General features: G+C 34.6%; 1 protein-coding gene and 1 long non-coding RNA gene across 5 annotated transcripts in view; both read right to left on the bottom strand.

Annotated features, from left to right (window-relative positions):
* Positions 1–21,626, bottom strand: part of LOC136854726 (calcitonin gene-related peptide type 1 receptor-like) — a 1,171,018-nt gene that overhangs the window by 174,726 nt on the left and 974,666 nt on the right. The window lies entirely within an intron of this gene.
* On the bottom strand, positions 10,306–11,674 carry LOC136828383 (uncharacterized). Its single transcript, XR_010850021.1, has 2 exons — positions 11,214–11,674; positions 10,306–10,914 (listed from the first exon to the last, which is right to left on the bottom strand). It is a non-coding gene; the product is annotated as an uncharacterized lncRNA (long non-coding RNA).

Here is a 21,626-nt window from a genome sequence, read left to right on the forward strand (position 1 = left end):
AGCGAAATGGATTGAGATGGAGGATTGAAATGGAGGGTTATCGGGAATCGAAAAACAGATTCTTGGACTCGGAAATCATTCTGCACGGCAAAAGGTACAAGACAGGAGTTACAGAATACGATACTGACAAATAAATAATGCGCCGAAGTTACTTCGGCGCAATCGAGTTTTCTGTACAGCGCATAATCAAGGCCACCGAAAACAGATCTATCTTTCGGTGGTCTCGGTATAACGCTGTATGAGCCGCAACCCATGAATCTTCAACCACGGCCCGGTGGTGGCCTATCCTATATCGTTGCCAGAAGCATGATCATCGCTGACTTTAACCGTAAATAAAATAAACAAACTACTGAGGCTAGAACACCGCAATTTGGTATGTTTGATGACTGGAGGGTGGATGATCAACATACCAATTTGCAGCCCTATAGCCGCAGTAGTTTTTAAGGTCTGAGGGCGGACAGAAAAAAGTGCGGTCAGAATAAAGGTCGGACGGACAGACAAAGCCGGCACAATAGTTTTCTTTTCCAGAAAACTAATAAAAAGCACTATTGAGATTCACAGCCTAAAGCCATGAGAGATTAAACAGTGTATTTACAATAAGTTATCCTTCTTGATCAGAATATAACAGAAAACAGAATTCCCAAGACCAGCCACATCTCCGTTCCCGACCTCCAATTTCCAGCTGGGAATATTGCCGGGAATTCCTTTGGTCTAATCCGACGCAGCTCAAGGCTCCAAAGGCTCCCGAGAGGAGAGGCAGCGGCACCAGCTGGAACCTGAAGCTTCCCTTTGCGGTCAGATGACTTTTGGAATTTTTGGAGTTTATTTCGAACAAGGAATGAACAAGGAACAAATAAGGAACGAATGAGGAAAATGAATAAAGGAGAAAATGAGAAATTCGATAGAATTGATTGATGAAGTCTTGACGGGAAATGGACTCTTATTTGATTTCCAAATTGATGACATGATGTGGATCATTATGGAGTCGTTCATAATGGCCGATAATAAATAAATATTTAAATTAAAAGAAATTAATGGAAAAATAAAAAAAAATGTCTATATTCATTCAGCATATGGGTGCACTATGCACAAGCATATTTTCGTACATATCTGTGTACAAACAAAGTTTCCGCTACACCCAGAGTCATACACAAGCGTGTACCGTGTATATTGCATGCCAGCTCACATGAAAACACATGCGCCCGCGTACAAACACACACACATAAATACATACATACATATATATATGCTATATATACATATATATTTATTTATATGTAATTACATGCATATATACACACACATATATATATATATATATATATATATATATATATATATATATATATATATATATATATATATATATATATATGATGAAAACACATATAACAGTATGCAGTCAATACTGCATTATTTAATCTAACAGCACATTGTAGTCACTGTCGCCTGCAGTTTTATCTCTATTTGGCATAGTACCAAATTACCCTCGCCACACACAAAGGCATTTTTTTATTTTTTTTTTTTTGCCGCAGGCAATGTAAGACAGATGCCGTGTTTATACACACACATATCTATATATAGATATACATATATGTATATTATATGCATATATATATGTGTGTGTGTGCTTGTATATATGTATATATATATATGTGTATGTATGTATGTATATATATATGTATATATATATATATGTATATATATATGTATATATATATATATATATATATATATATAGATAGATATTATATTATATTCATATCTAATGTGTATGTGTGTACAGGCGCCGGTAATCCAGAATCTCTTGGCTAAACAACTGGTAAGCAGTAAATCCAACCACTGATATGAAGGTTTAAATCCACTAAAATTCCGTGAATCCCACACAGAGGAACTTAATTGAAATCCAATAGAGCTGAGCCGGTAAGCACATATTGGTGTTTGTAGTGCACTGAGAGAGAGAGAGAGAGAGAGAGAGAGAGAGAGAGAGAGAGAGAGAGAGAGAGAGAGAGAGAGAGAGAGAGATTTCCTTTACAAATAAGTGCTTCAAAATGAAATAAAACTCCACTTTTTATAATAAAAACAATCCGATTTCAAAAGGTATCCACTGACAACATCTACATAATATGAAACTGTCCATTTCTTTTAAAAGACAAGACGGTCTACGAGGAACTGTTTTAAAGCAAAAACACGAGCAAAAACAACAAGGAAAACAGTCCCACAATGCAAAGACACGCAACAACAAAAAACCTCCTTGTCTCAAACACAACAACAATAACATTGGCACAGTCAGCCTGTGAGCCGGGAATGCCAGCTATTTTTTAATGACGATTTCCGAGCTTCACGTAAACAATTATTGTCTTCCTGTTGTTTGGAGACGAAGGCAGCCCGCCTGGTATGTTCAGGAATGGAGACGTCTACGCCTCATGTGCTTATATCATGTTCCTGAGATAACGATGAAATTCTGATGTCTCTGATAATAATAATAATAATAATAATAATAATAATAATAATAATAATAATAATAATAATAATAATAATAATAATAATAATAATATGCTTGAAGATAAAAAACAATATTACAATATTTTCCAGTCCATAAAACTTGTAAAAATTGCCACAAACTCCGTCACTATTTATGTATTTTTCGTCAAAGATTTCTAGATTTTAAAAAATTTTGAAATCCAGAAAAGATGAAGTCCTACAGTACAAGATATCAAATTAAAACGCAATCATTCCAGAACATTTCAGACAGGCTAATTGGTCGTCAGCAACCATTATATAACTGCTGGAAAATCAACATGTCTTGGATCTGACCTGGCCTTTATTTTCATTCCTAGCGGCGAGAATAAAGAAATTTCTCAAAAGAACATACAATAAAATAATAAGTAACCTTGGTTACAAAAGTGATGGGAAGAGCAACCACTAATATTCCGATGTATTACAGCTAAGCTAAGGTACTTGACAAACCCAAGATTTATGCATTGGAAAAGCAAGAAATAATAAAAATAAAAATAATATTGATGATGGTAAATATCATACTGGGGGAATGACGTATTAAAGTCTTTTCAGTTGAAAGGCTCTGAACTTTCTAGAGAAACCAAGAGAAAGAAAAAAGGTAGATAAGAAACTTTGTCTCTCTGTCTGTCTTTGTCCCTACCTCTGTCTGTCTGTCTGTCTGTCTGTCTGTCTGTCTGTCTGTCTGTCTGTCTGTCTGTCTGTCTGTCTGTCTGTCTGTCTGTCTTTTTTTCTATTCCTTTTTTAACTGCAAGAGGAACATGTCTCTCTTTCTCTTATTTTCTTAGTTGCGCGATGAGGCCGCCCCAGTCTTGGATGGTCTGGGATCTCTCTCTTTGTCTCTCTCTCTCTCTCTCTCTCTCTCTCTCTTTCTCTCTCTCTCTCAATTCTTTTAATTACAAAAGGGGAAGCGATGCCTGACGCGGAAAGCAGCTCCCTCATTCACTTTGATAAAGATTTAAAATTTTCTCCATGAAAAAAAAATATATATACGCATTCACACAATACACACATACGCATGAATACGGCGCGTCAATAACGGCCAGCTACAAGAATATTCATCATCATGATCATCATCATCAAAGTGAAGAGAAGAACGAGAATAGTTAAAAAAGAAGACAAATAAAAAAGGGAGAACGACGGAACAAGAGAAAGTAAGAGAAAAAATGTATATATCGCAAAACGACAATGAAGTCGCCATCTTTTTTTCGTTGTCGCAACACCCTGGTCATTTGGCAAATGCAGAGAGATTTTTCATTAAATGTTTCATTATATTTTTTTCATTACCCTTTCATATACTTTCATAATAGAGATGAGAGAGAGATAATTACTTGCTCTTGTCTTGAAACCACTTTTGAAAGAGAGAGAGAGAGATGCTCATCATAAATCTTGCCTGCATCTAAAATAATATTGAGAGAGAGAATGAGAGAGGTAGAGTCCTGCTGCTGAGAGAGAGAGAATATCGAGAGAATATCTATATCTGAGAGATTCAGTATTTTCATCTCTTATTTCTGCTATTATCTTCATTGAATTCTAGAAATTCCCTTTTATCTTTCTGAGTAAGAGTTAGAGAATCGAATTCTTAGAGATTCATCTTTTTGCAGAGAATAAAAATTTTAGTCTGATATTTTGTGTGTCATTTCTTCTAGATTTTACAAGGGGAATCTTTTGTTCTGCATTTTCTATTTCTTTTAGTTCCAGAGACAAGAGAGGGTTTCACGGCAACAGACCGACAGAGGACGACAATGTTCTCAAAAAGCAGGGCGACTTCAAAAACGCAACGGCGGGAGTGAAAATAGTGAAAGCACAGAAAGGTTATGAAGAGAAGAAAAGAAAGTAAAAGAAGACAAATAAAAAAAAAAAGAAAAGAAAAGTAAGAAAAAATGTACAGAAAGGTTATGGAAGAGTGAAAAGAGTAAAAGGAGTGAAAAGAGTGAAAATACAGAAAGGTTATGAAAGGAGTGGAAAGAGTTAAAGGAGGGAAAAGAGCGAAAGTACAGAAAGGTTATGAAGGGAGTGAAAAGAGTAAAAGGAGCGAAAAGAGTGAAAGTACAGAAAGTTTATGAAGATATTACAAGAAAGTACTCCAGAGACAAAGTTTATGGCAACAGAAGAGTGAAAAAGCAGGTGAAAAGAGTAAAAGGAGTGAAAGGAGCGCAAGGAGTGAAAGGGATGAAAGGAGTAAAAAGAATGAAAAGACTGAAGAGTGAACGGAGTGAGAAGATTGAAAGAAATGAAAGGGGTGAAAAGAGTGAAAGTAGTGAAAAGAATGAAAGGAGTGAAAAGAATGAAAGTAGTGAAAAGAGTGAAAAGAGTAAAAAGGTAAAAAGGAGAAAGGCCAATTTTCAAAAGGGATGAAAGGGAAAAGAAAGGAGTAAAAAGGAATGAAAAGTGAGAAGAAAGTAAAAAAGTGAAAGTCGTAAAAAATGAATGAAAAGAGTGAAAGGAGTAAAGGGAGTGAAAAGAGCGAAAGGAGTAAAAGGAATAAAAAGAGTGAAAGAATGAAATTGAAAAGAGCGAAAGGAGTGAAGAGTTAAAAGAGTGAAAGTAGTGAAATGAGTGAAAATCTTTTTCAGCAAAGCAAAGCTAAAAGTGAAAAGAGTGCAAAGCGTGATTTGATGGATTCACTTTCAAAAATGGGTCAGACTAATAATGCAAACCTCTAACACAAGCTCAGTAAAATGAAAATGCATTTAAGAGAGAGAGAGAGAGAGAGAGAGAGAGAGAGAGAGAGAGAGAGAGAGACTGCCACATTTTCCTATTGGAAAAAGCCTTGTAAAATATTTTCCTATATTATCTGCTAATGGTCTATAAGCACGTTGGTTAAAAGCCAAATAGATTTTATAAAACCAATAGCCTTCTCTCTCTCTCTCTCTCTCTCTCTCTCTCTCTCTCTCTCTCTCTCTCTCTCTCTTTCTCCCCCACCCCCCCATTTACTAACAAAAGTAGGCTTGAGATCACACATAAAATTGTTTTTTACAATGATAGAATATAATCCTTTGCAAGCAATCGACAAAATAGCAAAAAAAAAAAAAACTTTAAGCAGAACGTAAGCTTCAACAACATAAAATCTTACTGTTCTTTATACCCTACTATTCTTTCGTTACTGACCTTCGATATTGTAACACCACTAGACAAAAACTACTAAAATATCGGATTTGATATTATTTATGGCGGTGCTTTGCACAAGAACATCCTTCATAACTAAGGAACCATAAAATATAGCTCTTTTAAGATAAAGGCAAAAATTGGTGCGAATTATGTAGTCTTAGGCAAAATATGATTATCATTTTTTAGACAGAAACTTCCCGTTACATCATAATGCCTTACGGGAGTCTTTCCTAAATAACAAAACCGAAAGTTTGTTTTTATATATAAAAAAATTTCCTAATTGGAACAATACCACTTGTTCTCTGGGGAGCTACATTTGAGTTTTATGTTGACAATCTGCTCAAGGGTTCGGAATAAAAAACACTCTTATAATTTGGCGTAATACTGAGGTATAAAAACTAATTGGAGGTGGAAATTTTATGAGGAATTTGAAAAGCCTAGGGAGAGAGAAGGCTATAATTTAATTAGCGTCATAATGTATTACGACCATAAAATGCACTGCGAAGGTTTCAAACATAATAAAGGGTAAAATGAACTACTCAAATTAAAAATGATTTCGATAGTTACAATATATAGAGCAGTGGTTCTTAACCTTTTTTTGGCAATGACCCAAAATCTTGTCCAAATTAACCATGGCGACCCATGCCCTCATAAACATTTTCTTTTTATATAATTATGCTTATGAAAACGTGTTACAGAAACAAAAATTACATGCAGAGAATCAACGGCCGTTAAATTCAATAAAAGGCAAGTGTCTATGCTGGGAAGATTTCCGACCTCAATTAAATGTTCTAAGTCTCTATAATGTTCTGCTTAGATATTAATGAATTATGTATTCTTAATACAATACTTTCTCTAATAATAACAATAAAAGTATTGGGAAAATAATAAGCCCATAAAATTATAACCCTTGGGGACCCATTGAAATGGTCTGGCGCGCGACCCTGGGGTTAAGAACCACTGATAAAGAGGGAGGTGGTGTGTGTGTGTGTGTGTGTGCGCGTATACAGAGGGAGCTACAGATCAAAACATGCGACAGTGAATGTTGTCTTTTAAGGAAGGTCCAGACAGATAAATAAACATGCAGATACATAAGCATGTATAGACACAGCTATATACGTATGATTCCATTATAGATTCAACGGGTATATATATGATGTCTGCAGTTTTATGAAGTGATATTCTTAAAAACATTATTATTATTATTATTATTATTATTATTATTATTATTATTATTATTATTATTATTATTCAAAAGATGAACCCTATTCATATGGAACAAGCCCATTGATTTGAAATTCAAGCTTTCAACCAATATGGTGTTCATTTGAAAGAAGTAACAGAAGCTAATAGGAAAATCTCTGAATTTGATTTTTCCCACAATCAGAGTAATTATTATTTGAATTAGAATAATTAAACTGTTTAATAAAATACGGAAAAGTACATGACATAAGATCTACACAGAATGTTTACGTACTTTGACAAAAATAATTAAGCCGAGATTCTCAGTGACTACAGAACAACATTACTCTTCTGTACTTTAATGGTAAATGGACCATACAACCAATGAGAAATTAAGCTAGAAAGTGCACCAGCCATCAATAAAACTTAGAATAGAATTGAAAGAACACCTAAAATAAAACCACCTGCAGCTGTTTATGAACTCCACTGCCACCCGACCAGAAATCACTGATTGGTAGTTCTGGAACAGATAACAAGAGGCCCCCTAATAACCGAGGCCTCTCCATTGCACTACAACAATAGATGCTTCACAAGCATTCTGAAACGGGGAGTGGGTGAGGGCAAGCAATGCTTGATCTCCCTGTGAAGAGGCAGAGGGAGACATTACGTAGGCAAACTGAATCTCAACAGAGAGTTCATTAACTGACGGAGAGAATCAAGTCAATAGCTCTTTGCCCGGTGGCAGTATCCAACGGCTGGAGAAGAAGTGGGAATGCTGGAATGCAATGCTGTCATGACGCCAGTTCATAGAAGGCGCTTTCGTCTTCCTTCAAGTGTTATTATTATTATTATTGTTGTTGTTACTGATGCCAGCTCTTAGCAGATATCAGCCTTAAGAAAAGAGAATAGTAGGAAGAACTGAAAATTGTATAAAGTTAATTCCACTAATGCTGTCATTCTTTTTAAAAGAACATGCTTAAAAGAAGGTCTACCCACTTCATATTATTATTATTATTATTATTATTATTATTATTATTATTATTATTATTATTATTATTATTATTCTGAAGATAACCCCAATTCTTAATGAACAAGCCCACCAAAGGGGTCACTGACTTGAAATTCAAGCCCTCAAAGAACATGGCGTTCATTTGAGAGAAGTAGCAGAAGGAACAGGAAACACAAAAAGAAGAGATCAGTTATTATAAAAAAATAAACTAACAAATGAATAAATAAACATACAAAAAATGTAAGTAAATTATAAAATACAAGGAGAATTACTTTAGGATAGTAATACACTGCATCTTCGCTTGAACTTTAGAGGTTCCAATTGCACACCCTCTGGGAGGCTATTCCACAGTCCAACGGTGTGAGGAATAAATGACCTCTGGAACTGAGAAGCTCGACAGCGAGGCACATTTATAGCATATTGGTGCTGCTGCTCAGCAAATCTGGTCGCTCTCGGCAGTTGGTGGTGTGTCTGAGTATTGTTTCTCATTTTTATTTTTCATATACTATGGAAAATACGTAGGTGAAAGTACATAGGAAGATCGCATTTCTATGGAAATTAATTAGAGTGAAAAATACTTGGTAGAGGAAAAGTCAAGAGATTGCGAAGGTTCAAACGGCCTTGGTGAACCTTTGTTGATGCGTATGATGAAAAAGGATGACGCAACATTCTGCCGGTAACGGAAGCTGAATATACATACTGTATAATAGACAATTTCCCCTTCTCTAGGACTTCCCTTTGAAGTCCTACACAGAAAATTACGAAGAGTTCAAGGCCTTAGGATTTTCTCATATCGGAAGTATTCATATTTCGAAAAAAGAACAAAGGAAACCAAACGAAGAAATATATACTGATGTGAATTACAAACATGTTAAAAGGGTGAAACTTTAATATCAATGTTATTTTCACGTTTTTACGAAATAAATTTAAAAAGTGTCATAAAACGGCTTGAACGAAAGGTACTGAATGGGTGTATAAGCGAGAGAGAGAGAGAGAGAGAGAGAGAGAGAGAGAGAGAGAGAGAGAGAGAGAGAGAGAGAGAGAGAGACACTGATGATGAATTAACATCCCCATTACCACTATCAAATATTTCACATTAAAACTCTCATCAATTTTTGTTGAAAAATTTCCCGCATTGAAATTTAAAATCCCATTCAGTACAGAAAGTGGACTTATGAATTTCGAATTCCATCATATCATTATTGGACATTGAAAGCCACTCTTTTTAGGTAATTAATGGGAAAAAAATGCCTGATTTTCCCTACCGTATATCATAATACACTTGTATTTTTATCTATTTACCCATTAACTTGCTAATTCATTTTCTTCCTAATATCTTTCTGTATTTCCTCTTACCTTCTGTTACCTCTTTCAAATGAACATCATACTCTTTGGAAGCTGGAATTTCAAATCAATAGCCTCTGTGGTGGGCTTGTTCCATACGAATAGGCCTCATCTTCTGGATAATAATAATAATAATAATAATAATAATAATAATAATAATAATAATAATAATAATAATGAACACCATATTCTTTGTAAGCTTTAATTTCAAGTCAGTGACCCCTGTGGGCTTCTTCCATAGTAGGGTTCATCGTCTGAATAATAATAATAATAATAATAATAATAATAATAATAATAATAATAATAATAATAATAATAATAATAATAAAACTGAAACTGATAGATATAAAATATAATAAACCGAACCTTAAAAGCACGAAGACAACGAATATAAATGAGTCAGATTTTAACCATTATTGAAAATTTGGTTATAAATATATCTTATAACTATCAAAAAACCATCAACAGAAATTGAAAATAGAAAAATAACACAAGACTTCTAAAAATAGAACATTATAAAACCGGACCATCCATAAATAACTTGCAAGAAATGGCCCAAAAATTTCGACCCAAATCCCTTTTTTAGTTTTCTGTGAAAGAAAACTGTTGTGCCGGTTTTGTTTGTCCGTCCGTACTTTATTCTGTCCGCACTCTTTCTGTCTGCCCTCAGATCTTAAAAACTACTGAGGCTAGGGGGCTGCAAATTGGTATGTTGATCATCCACCCTCCAATCATCAAATACCAAATTGCAGCCCTCTATCCTCCGCAGTAATCTTTATTTTACTGAAGGTTAAAGTTAGCCATCATCGTGTTTCTGGCAACGATACTGGATAGGCCACCACTGGGCCGTGGTTAAAGTTTCAGGGGCCGCGGCTCATACAGCATTATACCTAGACCACCGAAAGATAGGTCTGTTTTCGGTGGCCTTGAGTATACGCTGTACAGAAGAAACTTCGGCGCATTTTTTACTTGTTTCAGTATCTATCCCTCTTCCCGAAGAGCTGGAGAGTCTATTTGTGAAACCTCCCCATAATTGAATATGCAAAGGGTAATTGCTTCTAAGGGAAGCCAATACCGTTGGCTCTCATCTCTCAGCGTAATGGGGATCGAAATTATTCGGAGAGAGGAGGAATGCAAAATGGTTTTGTTTTCTTTTTTTAATTTTTATTCGAAATACAGTCGGTTTAAGAAATGACAGCTCTTTATTTAGACACTGTAAGGAAAATGGTCAAAATGGCATTGGTTACTTTAATTACGATACTTATTTATATTATTTACTTATATATATTGTTATGTGGGTCATTTGGCTGAGGAGTTTAAATATTAATTTTAATGATTTATATTGCCTTGCTTAACCTAAGACACACGTAATCCTATCAATTAAGGCTGAAAGTTACACAAAAAAAAAGACAGATAATTTAACATAACTCCATTAGGTCGTCAGTTGAGACTAGATTACTGAATATAGCGATTTATTCTGAACACATGAATTAAATCAACAACATTACTCAAACAAATAGTTTCAGCAAAGTAAAATACATTAGTTCTTACGGGACCTAATAACAGCTCCAACTTCGTTCCACTTCGGACACAAGATATTGCAACATAAAGGAGTGAATAATGCAACGGCTCAGGGTCTCTTGTGACGCGTCTATAAGCAATTTCAAGTGTGTGAATTGAGGATCTTGTTATCAAAGACGGTAATTCTTCTCCAAACAAGATTCTGGCCAGGTTCCATAGCGTGCCAAATTCTGGAAGAAACGTGTCCAGATAACATTCCTATATCAAAGACCTCTCACTAATCATTAATTGACTGCAAGGGATGAATCTTAGATCAAGAATATTACTTTAACACCATGGACGATAATTTATGCAATTTCACTAGGCAACAATGATTGTATTCATACATTAGACTTCATAAACGGGATATGGTTTTACAAGGATTTTTCTTAGTCAGTGGCTGTTTAAGAGAGTGGGAAACTTGGAACATGAAAGTAGCGTTAGGACGAAAAGAAAGAGAACTGGGAGTAATTGTCATCTTCAAATTTACCGCTGGAATAGAAAATGCAGTGATCAGTGGCATCAGAAAGCCTGGGTCCATTGAAATGGCAATTTCCCCGGCTGTTCAACAAAATGGGAGAGAACAAAGGTGGGGCTATGAGAGACGCCGATGTGTGTGCGCTCTCTCTGAAGGATGCCTCAAGACTCACTCAAGCTGGGTCAATGGCGTGGGTACTTGCTTCAAAGCTCCTTCCCCAAAACCACCTTGGCTGGGGCGCAGGTAGCATCTGAAAAATGACAAAAACCTCGCCAGTACAAAGGTCATAGAAAACTGAGCTTAAGATACTAGCTAAGGGTGGTCCTAGCAAAACCTACCCTGTCGGATATGCCTCTAAACTGCAATTCCTACCCCTTTAGACGGTTGGGTTTTGGGAACAACCACTCCTGCTCGTTTGCTTCCCTCCCTAATATGTCCTCTTACTTTAACAAAGAGGAAGCTTTTTCTTTTTGTATTCCTATTAAATCAAGGAAGGGAGGTAGAACAGGAATATATATATATATATATATATATATATATATATAATATATATATAATTTATATATACAAATAGATATACATACATATATATATATATATATATATATATATATATATATATATATATATATATATATATATATATATATATATATATATATACACATACACACACACACATATATATATAGATATATATATTTATATATATACACTGTATATAATATATAATAAAAATACTTAAAGCCCACACGCAAACGCATAAAGATGGAATGCGACCATACAACACGGTCACCCATTAGAAGGTCTTACCAAGCTCTGCAAAATATACATACCTAGCATCACTGAAACTAGGTCGTTCTGCAACTTACCTGGAAAAGGAAAAAAAGATAAGATTTAGTTCAGGCGAATCTAATAAGAATGTTGTAAAAATAAAAAACGAAAAGCAATATAAACTTTCTCTTCTTCAAACAAATTAAATTTTCACAGAGGAATCTTACTAATGTTTCCATTAAACTTGTTGACTTCATTACGGCTACTAAGGGATTCAAAGCCGATGAAACACGGTTTTTCAGCAACATCTTTTCATCAAAGCATCGGATAAAGGTGAAAGTTGGTAAGTGTGTTTATTCTATAACCCTATCTAATTTTTGCAAGTATTATTTAGTACCTAAGTTCGATAGTTTTGATATTTATAGAGTAAAATGGAGTAGCCGATGCCGGAACCGAGAAAATCACAGACAAGGATTCTAAAACATTTCGTGAAGTAAATATAATATGACGTCATGAGGCTCTCCCCATCCACCAGGTAGGTATATAACTCACTAACAGGTGGATGGATAACTTACACAGTCTAGGCTTCAACAAATTAGATAATGGCCAGTATGATATGGAATTGTTCCCGTGGTTGCAAGACTGCATTTGTGCTACGGCTTGCCACTTTGTATACAAGCAACAAGACCCGTAACAAGATTCACTATAGCGTGAATAGGTAATTATTTCTATAGTGGGTAATAGTTACTTGGCCACCCCAAAAGTGTGGGCAGGAGCTGTTAGACACTCCCGTCATTTTAAGGATGAGTACTGGAAGTCGAACGATACCCACGGGAGCGTGTAACCAGTCATCACTGACGTCGCTAGCAACGATGAGGACGGGGATGATGACTTCTTCCTCAAGAGTGATGATGAAGACAGTTGTAAATTAATTATGTACTGTTAGACGTTTTATTTGTATATCTAAAACATATTCATTAAAACAATGATTATAACAATATGTTCCTCATTGAAACAGATTTCAATATATTTTCCTTTCCATGCATATTAATATAAATCGTGTTACATTTGATTGATATTAAGTAGGTAAATAATAGCTTGCCCTCAAAATCTTGACTCCTACCATTACCTTTCATTTGAGAGTGCCATATGATATAAATAAAAAAAAAACAAAGAAAAATAGCAATGGGTTACATTAACTGAAATAAAACAATGGCGTTGACCTTTACACCTCTAACAACTGAGGGAAATGAGGGTATCATTGCTTTACATTTGAATTCTACTTCTAGTGACCGCTCCTGACTTGCTGCAAATAGTGTCGAAAGCTGAGGTAAAACAAAACGGATGGTCTTTGTGTATTCCCGCCCTGAATAGATGTAGATCTAACAAAGGAGCTATAAACTGGTTCATTATGTGGATGAATTACATACAATGAATTATTTGTAAAGTAGAAACAATACGAATATCAAGAAAATGGAAGAATTCCAAGCTAACAACTTAGTCCCAACAACTGCTATGAAGTTGCAATGAAACCTCCACAAAATAATAATAATAATAATAATAATAATAATAATAATAATAATAATAATAATAATAATTGCAAATGATAATGCAATCAAGGGAACGATTACAAATCCTGCTCGCCATCATTGATATCGCTGAAGCCTAGGATGGGTACTAATATCAATCAGTGAATGTGTCATCGGCAAGTGGGCGGAGCCACAGTGAAGAGACGTTTTCCCCATGTAAACTTCTCTTTACTGTGGGTGGAGCCTCATGACGTCATAGGTTAACGTCATTATTGTGTTCAAAGCCCTTACCTATGATTTTGTTGGCTCTGGCATAGGAAACCCACTTTTACTCTGATAAAGACCAGAACTATTGAACTTAGGTAATAATAACACTTTCAAAAATTAGGTAGGGTTATAAAATATACATTTGCCAACTTTCACCTTTATCCGATGTTCTGATAGAAAGGTGTTGCCGAAAAACCGTGTTTCATCGGCTATGAATCCCTTAGTAGATCGCTTCATGTTAGGCAAACTCAGCAAACCAAGAGTATTTACATTTTTCTCTGAATATTCATGAACCCTGGTAATGGCACACTGAAACGTAATAAAAAGGTCACAAGGTCAGACTCAGAGTCAATTTTGCAAACCATTTGTAAGAATTAAAAAATGCGTCACTTCAGCGCGATCGGTTGTCTGTACAGACTCAGAAACTCAACCAGTGGCCCATGAAACTTGCCACCCGGATTGTGTTGTTGGTACCTATATCAGTGTCAGGCACACGAATGAATTTAACTTTAAATAAAATGAAAACTATTGTCTGCAATTTGGTATGTTTGATGATTGGAGGGTGGATAATCAACATACCAATTTGCGATCGTTTTTAAGATCTGAAAGGCGGACAGAAAAAGTGCGGACTGAAAAACGTGCGAACGGACGACAAAGCCGTCACAATAATTTTCTTTTACAGAAAACTAAAAATGTATTTTTTTACAAACACAAAACTTGTGCAGGTTTCTTATCAAACTTCGGCCATGTAACGGTCATTAAACGGAGGTATGCCTGTTGTTGTTGATAACTTCTTTCTCCCGCTTTTTTCGTGACATTAAACTATATCGATATATATACATATATATATATATATATATATATATATATATATATATATATATATATGTGTCTCAATATATATATATATATATATATATATATATATATATATATATATATATATATATATATATATATATATATATATATACGATGAAGCAGATAAAGGGCAGAATACATACGCATTTTGTTTTAATCTACGTTTCGTGACAACATCATCTTCAGAACAAAACAAAATATAATATGTTAACATAAAATAAGAGCTGCTAAAAAAAGCTAAAACAATTTTAATGGTAAAATTACAACTCACTTAAATTACATGCACACTTGATTAAAACTGAGACTAGAGGTAAAAAAAAAAAATTAAAAAAACAAAACGAACATTTAAATATCTCAGCAAAACTAGTTTTGATGTCGAGTCACTATTTACCAACGTACCTGTAAGAGAGACCATAAACATTATTCTAGATAAACTATTCCCCGAACCTGAGTCTGTTTATTTTAACTTCAGTTACTCGAATTTTAAAGCAGTTTTAGAATTGGCCGTGCTGGACACGGCATTTGTTTTTAATGGTCAACTTTGATGAAACAAATTGAGGGCATGGCCATGGGGTCTCCACTTGGCCCTCAACATTTTCATGTGCTCCAGGAGCGCATTTTGGACAGTGCCCCTGGCCTTCCGCCCTCTGTTCTACTCACGCTATGTGGACGTTTTATCTTATTCAAACATGATTTCGATGCAGACCAGTTCTTGGAGTTTTCTAATAATTACCATAATAATATCAATTTTACAATAGAAAAAGAACAAAATTCAAAATTAGCCTTCTTAGATATTTTTTAAGGAAAATGACTGTTTCTGTACAATTTTTAGAAAGAAAACATTTACTGGTCTCGGTTCCAAGTGCTATAGTTTCTGTTTCCTCAATTTCAAACTTAACTCGATATATACCTTGCTCTATCGTGCTTTGTCTCTTACCTCTAGCTGGACTCTCTTCCACAACAAAATTACTTTTCTCCTCCAGTACTTCTCTAATAACTGCTTTCCTTTCTTCTATAAAATTTTAAATAAACTTCTAAACAAAAGTTTTTTTTTACGTTTTAACGTCCCTAAACCTCTTTATGCCAGTTTCCCGTATCTACTAAACGACAATTTTCGGAGAATTTTACTAAGATCAGGAGAAAATCTAAAAACATACCTAAGAATCCTAAGACCACTGGCTCGCTCTTCAAGTTTAAGGATCGGCTCTGCCCTTTGATGACATCGGGCGTCGTTTATGAATACACTTGTCCCAGATGTAATCTGGGAAAATATATTGGATCTACCCGGCGTCTTCTCAGGGTCAGGGCCGATTCTCATCAGGGCGTTAGTTATTGAACTGGTTGTAAGCTATTAACCACTTCTTATATAAGGAACCACATTATCAAATGTAAACACCATCAAATACGACGATTTTATTATTGGCCAAACAAAGGAACTCAAATTTTGGAAATACGAGACGTTTTAAATATCAAAAAGGAACTAACGAGTTTTTGAAACTTAAATATCAAATAAACAACCAAACAACCATTCTCTGCTGTCCCGTTGTTTTTAGCCTAAATTTTCTGTCAGTCTTTGTACCTCTTGACGTTGTTTACCTTTAGTGTGTTTTTATCTTTGATGCTGAAACGTTGGTTGTGTGGAGCTGTCTTCAGCTGTAGTTTTATGAATGTATAATTTTGCTTTTATTGTATGTGTTGGCGTTCTTTTTATTTATATATAATTTTGCCGAGATATTTAAATGTTCGTTTTGTTTATATAATTTTTTTTTTTTTACCTCTAGTCTCAGTTTTAATCAAGTGTATGTAATTTAAGTTTGTGAGTTGTAATTTTACCATTAAAATTATTTTAGCTTTTTTCAACTATTGGATCTTATAATCAGCTCTTATTTTATGTTAACATATTATACTTTATTTTGTAAAATCCCTGAAGATGTGGCGATCTTGTCACGAAACGTAGGATTAAAACAAAATGCGTATCGCATCGTATTCCTGCCCTTTATCTGCTTCATCGTATGAATGAGCGCCTTGCCGTCTGATCTGTAACTCATAACATATATATATATATATATATATATATATATATATATATATATATATATATATATATATATATATTTGTATCCACAACTTTTTCTAACCTTGCAGGAACTCAGAACAGTTCTGAATATATATATTGTATCCGATACTTTTCACAACCCCTTCAGGGAACTCAGAACAGTTCTGCATTTATATATATATATATATATATATATATATATATATATATATAATATATATATATATATAATATATATATATATATATATATATATATAATATATATATATATATATATATATATATATATATATATATATATATATATATATATATATATATATATATATAGAGAGAGAGAGAGAGAGAGAGAGACGCAAGACTACGACCTTTGCTTGCCTTAACAGAAATATTTCTAGGCTGACAACCAAGATTCTCGAATTAATGTTCCAGCGATACAAAAATCTTGGCGTCAGTTCCTCCGAGGCAAAAGCACGGATTTTGTTTGAATTGGAAAAACAATGTTATATAGACGATATTGCAAGAATATTCAAATTTACTTTAAGTGTGCAGGACACAAATGAGATGTTATATATATATATATATATATATATATATATATATATATATATATATATATATATATATATATATATATATATATATATATATAATATATATGTAATGTAAAATCCACACACACAAAACAAAGCCCTCCAACATCTTCTCAAAACATAACAGACGCCTCACACGTCTCGAACTGTCGGCCTAGCCGCTCATGTCTCCTCGCTGCTGGGAGAAAGGGAGCTGGGGATTTGGCACGATACATATACACATGTGCTACCGGGGTTTAAGCGATGTTAGGCAGGGCAGCCGATCGAGGCTACGGTCTACCCCAACGCCAAATCAAAGTCCTTCAAAGGAATGCATCGTGCTTACCCCATATGAAAAATGGGAAAAAGCACGTTAAACGAAGAAGAAAAAGAAGATATATGTAAAATCTACTAGTCACTTTTTACCAGATACATATGTACAGTAATTGTAATAGCCACAATGCCCTGTTAACTTTCTCGAATTCTTCTCTCTCTCTTTAGGGATACGCTTGTCACTACACAGCCTTAAGATGCAAGTGCAAGAAATATGAAGAAATTCTCATGACCGGTAGCGGGAAACGAACCTCGTTCTGATAAGTGGACCCGGGTTCGTTTCCCGTTACCGGGCATCAGAATTTCTTCATATTTCTTGCACTTGGATCTTAATGCTTTGTAGTGACAAGCGTATCCAAAAAAGCGCAAAAAATTCGAGAAAGTTAAGAGGGCATTGTGGCTATTCCAATTACACACACACATGCACATACACACACATACATATATATATATATATATATATATATATATATATATATATATATATATATATATATATAAAAAATTTCTGACTCATGCTCGGGATCAACCCAGGTCTCTCAGGTGGAAATAAGGCGTTATCCACTGGGCCACACAAGTCTAAAAAGTTGGAACCTGAGAGCAACTGCACTTTATTTAAATTACCTGGGCAAGCTAACTGCTTGCATACCAGCAGTTTTCCCCAACTTCCCGACTCAGCAATGACCCAATAGACAACATTTCATTCGAATTATCCCTTCTGAGTGAATAAGATATAAATCATCAACACACAATCACGTGTGGAACAGAAATAAATTTCTGACTCACGTCGGGATCGAACCAGGTCTCTCAGGTGGAAGCAAGGGCGTTATCCACTGGGCCACACAAGTCTTATTCACTCAGAAGGGATAATTCGAATGAAATGTTGTCTATTGGGTCATTGCTGAGTCGGAAGTTGAATTCTCGGCTGGTATGCAAGCAGTTAGCTTGCCCAGGTAATTCCTTGGGTGCAGTTGCTCTCAGGTTCCAACTTCTTTTAGACTTGTGTGGCCAAAATATAACGCCCTTGCTTTCACCTGAGAAGATATGGGTTCGATCGACGTGATCAGAAATTTATTTCTGTTCCACACGTGATTGTGTGTTGATGATTTCTATCTTCTTCACTCCAGATATAATTAATGAAATGTAGTCTATTGGGTCATTGCTGAGTCGGGAAGTTGGGGAAAACTTCAGCTGGTATGCAAGCAGTTAGCTTGCCCAGGTAATTCCCTTGGTGCAGTTGCTCTCAGGTTCCAAAACTTCTTTTAGACTTGTGTGGCCCAGTGGATAATGCCCTTGCTTTCCACCTGAGAGACCTGGGTTCGATCAGACGTGAGTCAGAAATTTTATTTCTGTTCCACACGTGATTGTGTGTTGATGATTTCTATATATATATATATATATATATATATATATATATATATATATATATATATATATATATATATATATATATATTATATATGCTATATATATATATATATATATATACATATATATATATATATATATATATATATATATATATATATATATATATATATATATATATATATATATATATATATATATATGTACATACATTTTAAATACAATAATTCTATAGTTACTGCTTATTACACAAATTTTATAAATGCAATGGAAAGAGTATGTCAACAGTCAAGATTTTACTGATGATACAAGCAAAGTTCGTAGCTGCTATGCTGTTAATTCTCAAATGAATACATGTATGAATGTTATGAATGTATAATATTATTTTACTTATGGTACTTTTGTGCTGTCAAATATTAGGCTACACATTAACCTTTACATACTTTCTTTCTGATTTCCAATATATATATATATATATATTTTATATATATATATATATATATATATATATATATATATATATATATATATATATATATATATATATATATATATATATATATATATATATATATATATATATATATATATATATATATATATATATATATATATATATATATATATATATATATATATATATATATATATATATATATATATATATATATATATATATATATACAGTAGGTGTGGATTGATATTGCCCCACCTGCATTGAAATTGCAGAAAAAGCATCTCTATATGTTGCCATCAATAACATCCAAACTATTCAATAAAAAACAATGAAATTAACTGTGAACACTCACCAATGCCTCTCCTCTCTAATGAATTAATACTTGGTGGGAGGCAATTTGCAGGACCTAAGCATCACCCTTTCAGGCTCCAGTACTTGCATAAAAACTGGGCCCCTTGGCCTCCCGCACTCTTCCCCTACCCCTGGGAGTCTTACACCATCACCTCCATCCCAGGCCTCACACAATTCAAAAGTGTCTAATTACAGGCTTAAACTAAATATAAGGAATATATCAAATTCAAACAGTTTGTATGAATTTATTGCAAGAGTAAGTGGAAGTACAAAAAGTATAGTTGATCATCAGTCACGAAACAGAAAAAAATTAATAATAATAATAATTTCAGGGCCACCGTCATGTCTCCTGCAAAAAATTGGCTGGAAGAAATTGACCAATTAGCAAGTAGAGTCCACACATGTACTGATCAAATGCCACCAGACAATTATAGGAAATCCAGTTATCGATTAGCCTTGACGGGATACGTTGGTCGAAGTGTGTTGCTACCTAGAACCTCGTTTTTTTGCGTGTACTACGGTCCGGGTTTCAGTGCTTCCGTGATGTCCAAGGTCCGTACTAGTAAAGATAACACCATTAGCGTGATCGAATTTTTCAAGGGGAACCTTTCCACAGCACAAATAAATGAACAAACCAGTGTGAAAGAGAGAAAGAACCGTCCGAAACTTTTTGAAGCACTTCAAGGAGGGTGGCAAGCGCTCCTCCCTTGGAAGTTACCTTGCGGAAGCCAGCTTCGTGCAAACGTTCTTGTATGGTTCTGATACTCACTTCTCCCAATATTTTGGGATTTTGCTCTTTAAAGACCTCTGCACTAGGGGTTGGATTCCTCCTCACTTGCCTATTAATCAAACGCTGGGCTTGGGGGAAGATTTTGCGGGATTTACCCCCACCGTGCGATAGGTAGGGAGGGGCGGGTGCGAAGCGCTTCAAAAAGTTTTTGATGGTTCTCACTTTTACACCGGTTTGTTCACTTGTTTCTGCCGTGGAAAGGTTCGCCTTGTATAGTTCGATCACTCTAATGATGTTATCTTTACTAGTACGGATCTTAGACACCACGGGAGCACTGAAACCCGCCCCGTAGTACGTGCAAAAAATGATTCCCATCAAGGCTAATCGATATCTCGTTTCCTATAGTCTGGTGGGCGGCATTTGATCAGTGCGTGGGTGGACTCTACTTGCCAAAATTAGTCAATTTCTCCCAGCCGAAATTTTGCATGAGACATGACGGTGACCTGGAAATTATTATTATAATTATTATTTTTTTTTTAATATCTGATCAACTATACTTTTGATAATTCCACTTAATCTTGCAATAAATTCATACAAACTAATTGAGTTTAATATGTTCCTTATAGTTAATTTAAGCCTGTAGTTGGACACTTGAATTGTTTGAGGCCTGGGATGGAGATGATGGTGTAAGGCCCCCAAGGTTAGGGGAAGAGTGCTGGAGGGCGAGGGGCCCAGTTTTTATGCAAGTACAGGGGCCTGGAAGGGTGATGCTTAGGCCCACCAAATTGCATCCCACCAAATATTAATTCATTGGAGAGGAGAGGCGTTGGTAAGTGTTCACAGTTAATTTCATTGTTTTTCATTGAATAGTTTGGATGTTATTGATGGCAACAATTAGAGATGCTTTTTCTCTGCAATTGCAATGGAGGTGGAGTGGGGCAATATCAATTCACACCTACTGAATATATGTATATATATATCTTAATTTTGATATTGCTACATCAAAATTAAGATTATATATATATATATATATATATATATATATATATATATATATATATATATATATATATATAAATATATGTAATTTTGATATTGCCCCCACAACGAGCTGGAAACATTCCC

Source organism: Macrobrachium rosenbergii, chromosome 3 (assembly GCF_040412425.1).
Source record: "Macrobrachium rosenbergii isolate ZJJX-2024 chromosome 3, ASM4041242v1, whole genome shotgun sequence".
Taxonomy (NCBI): Eukaryota; Metazoa; Arthropoda; class Malacostraca; order Decapoda; family Palaemonidae; genus Macrobrachium; species Macrobrachium rosenbergii.